The sequence below is a fragment of the Pseudopipra pipra genome, chromosome 2, assembly GCF_036250125.1.
Source record: "Pseudopipra pipra isolate bDixPip1 chromosome 2, bDixPip1.hap1, whole genome shotgun sequence".
Taxonomy (NCBI): Eukaryota; Metazoa; Chordata; class Aves; order Passeriformes; family Pipridae; genus Pseudopipra; species Pseudopipra pipra.
The window spans coordinates 17,109,465-17,118,489 of NC_087550.1; positions in this window are offsets into that span (position 1 = coordinate 17,109,465).

Below are 9,025 nucleotides of genomic sequence, written 5' to 3' on the forward strand. Positions count from 1 at the left end.
TTCCGGGCATGGTTTCCAGAGGGATGCTCTTCCAGGAGGGAAGGGATGAGGAGAGATCCTATGGCATCCTAGACACCTTCCACTAGACCAGCTTTCACCAAGCCCCCTCCAACCTGGCCTTAAACACTTCCAGGGATGGGGCAGCAACAGCTTCTCTGGGCAACCTGTGCCTCCCCACCCTCACAGGGAAGAATTTCTTCCCAATATCCCATCTAATCCTGCCCTCTGACAGTGGGAAGCCATTACCCCTTTTCCAAAGTCCGTCTCCAGCTCTCTTGGAGCCTCTTTAGGCACTGGAAGGGGCTCTAAGGTCTCGGAGCCTTATTTTCTCCAGGCTGAACACCCCCAGCTCTTCCAGCCTGTCTCTAAAGCAGAGAGGCTCCAGCCCTCGGAGCATCTTCATGACCTCCTCTGAACTCACTCTGGCAACTCCACATCCTTCTTGTGCTGGTAATGTCCTCTGAGCTGTGCTGGCATTTGAGATATTCTCTTCTACTTATCATAGAGATATATAATAGAAACAAATACTTGTTCAGGTGGGACAGCAGGTAAGAGCCAACATCCCAGTGGGACCAATAAATCCCAGGCTTAAATTTCAACAGGAGAAAATTAGGTAAAAGAGTGAGGTAATAAAAGGTTGGGACTGAGGTAGAGAATTTTTAATGAAGTTAAGCCTGAGAAGGAGGGAAGGGGGGTGGGAAGATGTCTTTAAGATTTGTTTTACTCCTCATTGGCCTAATCTGGTTTGACTGATAATAAATTCAATAATATCCCAAAGTCGAGGCCGTGCTGCCCATGATAGTAACAGGTGAGTGATCTCTCCCTGTCCTTATCCCAACCCAGGAGTCTTTTGGTATATTTTCTCTCCTCTGTTCAGACAAGGAGGGCAGTGATGGAGCAGCTTTGGTGGGTACCCAGAGTCCAGCCAGAGTTAAACCAAATAGAAGGTGACTCAGAGCAAACCAGAGGAGGCAAAGCCTCTGCACTCGTTGCTATGGAAATCTCTTTTGCTTTTCATCTCTTTACTGGGACACTGAACCAATCTGTGTTTTTTTCATCATATTTTTGCACCTCTCTGCTGAAGTGTCTCAGCTACATTGGGTTGGCAGTAGAAAAAGTATTGCTGCAGGGACAGAGGTGAAGCTCTAAGCCTTTGAGTCACAGTTGGAGAGAGGAAGGGAAGATCCATGCCCAAGAAACAGCCTCTAACTAACAGCAAGTGCCCGGAACTTGCTGCTGGACAGAGTCAGACAGAATGTGTTATTCCTTAGGGTCAGGTGGCGATCTGGGCCCCGAGGAACCCTTAGGAAGGGACAGAGGACATTGGAAGAGGAGACAGTTCCCTACCAAAGCTACTTGTAGGACAAGGAGCTGTGCAGGGCTTTAGGGCTCTGCAGATGTTCAAGTGGCCACAGATTTGGAAAGGGATCTCTGCCAGATGTTCTCCCAAATTACTTCTGCACATCCAGCCCACCCTGGACAGAACTTGGTTTCTGTGTGTCCAATTTGTCTTCCAAGCCAAACACCTGCAAGGGGCAACAGTTTTACACTGAGAAGGCAGGGTTAGACGGGATATTGGGAAGAAATTCTTTCCTATGAGGGTGGGGAGGCCCTGGCACAGGTTGTCCAGAGAAGCTGTGGCTGCCCCATCCCTGGAAGTGTTGAACGCCACTTTTGACTGGGCTTGGAGCAATGTGGTTTTGTGGAAGGTGCACCTGCTCATTGCAGAGGGTGGAACAGGACGGTTTCCCTTCCAGTCTGTGGTTCTCCAGTTCGGGATGTGTGGAGCTCAGCGTTGGCCTGCAGAGGGAATCCTAATCCCGTGCAAGGCTCCAGCCTCAAATCCTGCTGCCTCCTGCTAAAACCTCAGCCTTCCTCAGCCTGACAGGGAACGTTTCTCTGCTCTGCTCTCCCGAGGAGCTGGCAGGGTTTTGCCACCACCGTTTCTCTTCATGATCCTGCCAGTCATGATGTCGGCCTTAGACAGATGCCTACATATGGTGCAAGTGGGATGTGTCCCAGAGGAGTCAGGAAATACAGGCAGACCCGTGGCATGTGTTGCCCCATTTTTCCTATCTCTCCTTCCCCCTTGCTTTGTCCAGCCCTTCTTCACCCCTCTCTCTTATTTGGTTGCTGATCTCTGCCCCTGGAGGAGAATCTCGTACTCACTGTCCTCTCTCTATCACTGGTTTGCCCTGATTATTTGGATTTTCTTATTTGTTTGGATTTTACTATTTATTTGGATTTGTGCTTGGCAACATGCACAGAATCTAAAAAAATGACCCAATTTCCCATTCCAGGTAGGACTACACGGTTCCATTGCTAAATTATTATTTTAAGCCTCATCAGTCATTGACTGCCTCAAGCCCCCCCAAAAGTGCAGCTTTAGAGCTCTTGAAAGTCCACCAGCACTCAGATTGATGGGAAAACAACCCCTGCCTGCAGTGCTTATGGCTGTTTTATGGGAAAAGACATTCCCAGGTGCAACCGAGAGCTGGCATGTGCCCTCAGAGGGTTTCACTGGATCCTGCTGCAACTCCACAAAGCTCTTGGGAACACACTTTGTATCCAAGGTGCTGGAACAAAGGATGTTGCCTCCAGCATGGGTCCTGCAGGTTGTTAGGTCACTGTGGGGTGATAAATGTAAAGGCTGCTCCTCCTTTCCCCCAAAGCACGAGTCAGAACCTGGAGACGTGAGGTGTTGTCCTCTGACACCTCTGCAGCTTGAGGTGGGTTGTGAGACATGAGAAAGCTCCTGGGCAAGGCTGAGTTTCACACGTGGTCCATTGGGAAAAGCAATCTCTGGGGCTGCTCCATGGTGAACGGGAGAGGTGAGAAGTAGAGAAATCAGGATGGGAGCAGGGAATCAGGTGCTGGATAAAGTGATGTCTGTTTTAGAATTGCAGCCACATGAGGAGGTGGTGATTACCTGCAGGAAATGTGAATCCTTGCAGCTCCAGGAGACACTCGGTGCTGGCTTCTGGCTTGGAGGCACATCTCCTGCCATCACTGAGTCAAAACCAGGTTCTGGGAATAGGTGACTGGCTGCAAAGGTGGCTGCAAGGAACCCAGAGAGGAGTTCAAGGGTTACACCATCACTCACAGGAAAGAGTGAGCTCCTCTCTTGTGGTTTCACTGCTGTGAATTACACTGTTACTCTACCACTGTCTTAATGCATGAGAAGGAACAGCATAAAAAAGGCCAAGGCTCAGCCTGAAGGATGATTGTCAGCTCTCCTCTTCCCACTTGAATCAGAGCTGTGAGAGAAGCTCCTTGGGCATCGTGCAGGGAGGTAAGATTGACTCTGCAGCCCAAAGAGATGGTTTAGAATCATAGACTGGTTTGGGTTGGAAGAGATCTTAAAGCTCATCTTGTTCCACTCTTCTGCCATGGACAGGAACACCTTCCACTAGATCAGGTTGCTCCAAGCCCCCTCCAACCTGGCCTTAAACACTTCCAGGGATGGGGCAGCAACAGCTTCTCTGGGCAACCTGTGCCTCCCTACTTTCACAGGGAAGAATTTCTTCCCAATATCCCATCTAATCCTGCCCTCTGGCAGTGGGAAGCCATTACCCCTTTCCAAAGTTCTTCTCCAGCTCTCTTGAAGTGCCCCTTTAGGCACTGGAAGGGGCTCTAAGGTCTCCTCGGAGCCTTCTTTTCTCCAGGCTGAACACCCCCAGCTCTTCCAGCCTGTCTCCAGAGCAGAGAGGCTCCAGCCCTCAGAGCATCTTCATCATCTCCTCTGGACTCACTCCAGCAGCTCCACGTCCTTCTGCTATTGGACCCCTGACCTGGAGGCAGCTCTGCAGGTAGGGTCTCACTTGAGCGGGCAGAGGGGCAGAATCCCCCTCTCACCTGCTGCCCACACTGTGGGATCAGCCCAGGGCATGGGGATTTCTGGGTGCCAGGGCACATGGCTGGGTCACACCCTCCTTGAGGAGAGCAGCGGGAGGGTGGGATAAAGTGCACTGAGATAAGGTGGTGTGGGAAAGCAGACGGAAGGGATCAGTCAGGGCTGTGCCTCAGCCCTGTTTGAGCTCTGCAGCAAGACTTGGGCTGGACAGTGTTGGTGGCACATCTTCTGCCTCTCGGGGGCCTTGAAGATGTGACTCCTGTCCTCCTGGGAGTATGGGGAGGAACCAGGAGGTTTTACCTCTCTGCAGAAATGGCAAGAACGAGCTTTGAAATCCCCAGGTTAGGAGAGGAAACTCATGAGGCTTCAGGCATGGGATGGGATTTTGTGAAGGTAGGGCATAAACAAAGTATGAGTTTTGCTTGATTTAGCTGTACCCTGAGGAATATGGCAGAGAGGCATCATCCCATTTAATGCCCATATCCAACTCCACTGACTCTACTTGGACATCTGGCAATCTGATGTGGGATGCGTTGACTCCTCCTCAAATGCATAGTAAGGATAAAGGACATGGTCACTGGTCATAAGGAATAAGAGAGGGAGACTGTGGAATCACAGCAGGAATCTCATCTCCGCTTTGGGTAACCCCAACCCTCCTACTGGCCACATCCCCATGAGGCTGTGATGGTTTTGGTAAGTGGTTAAAAATAAAAGCAGAATGGGGGGTTGTTTTCCCCTCATGATGAAAGGAGGATGGGGCCAACTTGGATTGCATGGCTGGCAGAGGGTCAGTGGGATGGGCTGGCTGGGGGCATGAACGGGGACTGTGGTTTTCACTGCAGGATCATGGATAATGCATCCTGGGTAGCAGCTGCCTGATCAGCATCCCAGCTTGTACCAGCACTGGTGTGGCAGTAGGACAAGGGCAGTGACCGTGAGGCACCTCCAGTCCTGGGGGCCATTTTGGACCCCTCAATCCAAGAAGCATATTGAGGGGCTAGAGTGTGTCCAGAGAAGGAAATGGAGCTGGGGAAGGGTCTGGAGCATCAGGAGTGGCTGAGGGAACTGGGGGGGGGCTCAGCCTGGAGAAAAGGAGGCTCAGAGGGGACCCTTTTGCTCTCTCCAACTCCCTGACAGGAGGTGGAACCAGGTGGGGATCAGGCTCTGCTCCCAGAGAACAAGGGACAGGACAGGAGGAAATGGCCTCAAGTTGTGCCAGGGGAGGCTTAGCTTGGATATTGGGAAAATTCCCTCCTCAGAAGGCTTGTCCAGCCCTGGCCCAGTCTGGAGTCCCCAGCTCTGGAGGGATTTAAAAGCTGTGTGGATGTGGCACTTGGGGACATGGGTTAATGGTGGCCTTGGCAGTGCTGGGTAAACAGTTGGACTCCATGATCTCAGATGTCTTTTCCAACCTTAACAATTCCATGATTCTATAATCAGGACTTACTCCTGCCTTCTCTGGCATGGGCATCCTTCATGATTGGGCAGAAGAAACCCACATCAGGCTACAGGTTTTAGCAGCCTGACATCAAGTGATGCAGCAGCTCCTCAATTCCTGGGACAGGACTCACTCCCGCAGCAGGATTTCTTTAGTCCAGTTTCCAACATCTCAAGGTCCTGCAGGTTTCCACCTCTGTTGCCTGCAGCTGACAGCCCTCACATGTGTGTTTCTTCTGGCCCACGTTGGATCAAATGTCAGGGATGCAGGGCTACTAACTTCCAAGGATAGGTCCAGTGTGCAGCCAGCTCCTCCAGCCTGCAGCCTTGTCAGCTGATGATCCTGCCACAGGGCTCTCAAGGTGGGGGGTGTTTTTGGAGCCCATGCTGTTTACTCAGTAGTTTGTAGGAGGATGTCAGTTTTCAGTCTCTCTCTCTCTCAAAAAAAGAAAAAAAGGAATTGTCTCATCTTCTCAGTTGCCCAGAAAACATGAGGTGAGCTTGACCTAAAGACTCAGGAAGTAGAAGGCAAATAAAAAAGACCCAGGTTTTATTATTTGCAGGCCAATGCCGTGGGTTTTGGAGCCTGATTCTAGGATTGATGTTGGCACTATTGAACTGTCAGACGGATTCCTTTGCAGATGAAGATAAAGCGCCTGGGTCTTGCCAAAGCGTGAATGTATTCTTTATGAGACCCAACAGAGATGTAACACAGCACCTTGCTCCGGACAAGGCTGGCCTTTATTTCCTGGGTCTGCACTTAGGACAGGCCTGAACTTTCTCATAAGTTTTAGCCCTGATGCGGGGCCAGTATCTACAGTCCTGAGTTCAGCTGTTGCTGTTACAGCAGAGGCGCAAAATAACTTCATTGACTTGGGCTTCGTGTCCCCATTTTTCTAAGCACTTTCATAACTTGCCCACAGACCTGTGCTACAAATGGGCTTTTCAAGTCTGCCCTGTGCAAGGGAAAAGCTGGGAAAGAAGGTGCTGGCTGTTCCTGGTGGGAAATGGGAGGAGCCTGCTGTTTACCCAAACCCCTTTAATATCTTTATCGAGGCGTGAGGAAAAAATAGAGGGGCATTGCCAGAAAAACTTACGGGGAGCTGGAAATGAACAGAGCAGTGAAATAAGGGAAGCTGTGGTAGGTGGTGAGGGCTTTCAGCTCTGGAGTCCCTGACAGAAGAAGGATGTGGAGCTGCTGGGGCAACTCCAGAGGAGGCCACGGATATGCTCCGAGGGCTGGAGCCCCTCTGCTCTGGAGACAGACTGGGAGAGCTGTTAGTGTTCAACCTGGAGAAGAGAAGGCTCCAGGGAGACCTTAGAGCCTCTTCCAGTGCCTAAAGGAGCATTTCAAGAGAGCTGGAGAGGGACTTCGGACAAGGGCCTGGAGGGAGAGGACAAGGGGGAATGTCATCTCACTGCCAGAGAGCAGGGTTAGATTGGACATAGGGAAGAAATTCTTCCCTGTGAGAAGAACTCCCATTTCTGGTTGGCCCTGCAATGCAACAGGGGTGGCACTGCTTGTGCTTTCTGTAGAGGACCATTGCCAGACGATGTGTGGAGAGAAAATAACAAAGCTTGTGATTCAAAGAGTTATTAAAATAGGTTTCTTATTACCAATTTCAGGAACAGGCACTTGCAAACATGGTTTGGAAAATGGGGGTGTTTTTGGCACCTGGGATAGGGCTAGAGACAGACAGAAATAAGAGGTGGATGGAAAGAAGAGGTTTTGCTGCAGAAATTCCCCTTGATTGCTTTCATGTCTGTGACAAATGAGGCTCGTGGTTGGTGTGAGCAGGATAAGGGGTTTGGGGAGACCTTGGAGCTCTTGGAGGACTGGTGGCTTAGTGCCATTCTTAAGTGGGATGGGACTGGGCATAAAGATCTCATAGCCTGGAAAGCCCAGTTCTGAGCTTGAATTAACGGAAGGAAATAAATAACTTGGCTGATGGAGGAGATCTCCAGTCACCAAAGGGATCACAGGTGGTGACAGTCTCTCTCTGGCCAGTGGTGTGAGGAAGCCAAAGGAGATGAGGGGAAGAGGCATGAAGCCATTTGCAAAGGAGAAACCCAGGGCTCCTGCAAGATCTGGGACCTCTACCCAAGCCTTCCCAATGGTGGAACCTGGGCACAAAGGCATTCAGTGCTGCATTAAAGCCTGTATTTTATGTGCTAAGAAGTGTCTTGCTCTGACCACTCCTGGAAGTGCAACTTGTGAAGGTGGAGCAGGACAACAGGGTAAAAACCCATACAAAATCTGGTCTTAGGAGTCTAAGGAAGCTGCATTTCCACGATGAACTGGCGGCCCTGGCTTATTCTGGGCAAGCGAAGCAGCACTGCTGAGTGGACACAGCTACTCAGGGAAGATCTGGTGCTGTCCAACCTCTCTGTAAGGATCCTGGGGAGCAGAAAGCTGAGCCCCACAGACAGGCAGAGAAGGGCTGGCAGCCAGAGCTGGACCACTTTGTGCAGGATCTGGGGAGCAGCAGTAACAGGAGCAAAGTGGTATAGAGGCCAGGTGGCTTCTCCAGGGGTGACTGTGTGACCAGTGCCTTTCCAGACGATGGCATTTCATTCCCAACATGCAGAGATGAAGGGCAGCTGAGATGGGAGCACTTTCCACACTGCTGGGACGGTGGGAGAAGGATTTGGGATTGTGGCTTGGGGTAGAGGGTGAGTGGGTTGCTGCAGGCTGGTCGTTTAAACGGCTTTATGCAGCCGGAGGAGTGTCAAACAGCTGGTGGGGAGAGGTCTCGACTGCTTTCTCTTGCTGAAACCTCTGCCCCTTGTGCGCTGCCTCTGCTGCCTCAGGAGAGAAGGAGCTCTTCCATGGAACTAGAAAGGGAACGGGGGTTTACTGGGAAGGGATTCATGGCACTGGGGGACCTCGGTGGTGAAGCAGAGCCCTGGAAAGGAATACTGCACCTCGGATTTACGCTTTGCCCCATTCGGAGCGTGGGATGCTCAGGGCTGTGCCCGGGGTGGGGTAGATGCGTCTGCGCGGGCTCAAGCCCCGCGCGGGGGTTTAAACATCTCCCGGGGGCGTTCGAGCATCTCAGAGCCGAGTGTCCAGGTGGGTTTGACAGGGAGAAGGAGCACAGCCCCTTGTGTGTGTGTGTGTGGGTGATTTATCCCATTAGCGTCACCTCTTGGCTCGTAGCTCCCCAGGACGGGGTCCAGCCCAACGGGTCCTTCCAGCTCCCCGGTCGGGCTGCAGGGAGGTAGGGGTTAACCCTGCGGCTCCCGCACTACTCCCCGCCCGCTCTCCCTCCGCCCTCCCGCCGCCGAGGAATTTCCTAAAACACCCCCCAAAAAAGTGGGAATATAATAATAATTTATTAAAAAAAAAAAAAACAACCAACAAAAAACCAAACAACACAGAACCCACCCTGCGGATTCCCCCCACCCTATCTCCGCCTTTAATACCAACAAACAAACTCGACTCTCCCTAAAGGAGGCGCCTTTGATCGGAGCGAGACGAGCCCCGCCGGGCACGGGCACCGGCACCACCGGCAACCCCGGACACCGGCACCGGCACCGCGGCACCTCCGGGAACGGACAGACCCAGGAACCGGCACCCCCGGCACCGGCACCGCGACACCGGCACCGCAGCACCCCCGGCGTCGATACCCCCTGGGACCGGCACCCCCGGGCACCGATAGTCCCGAACACCGATATCTCGACACCCCCGGGCACCGACACTCCTGCCATCGGCACCACAGCACTCCCGGCTCC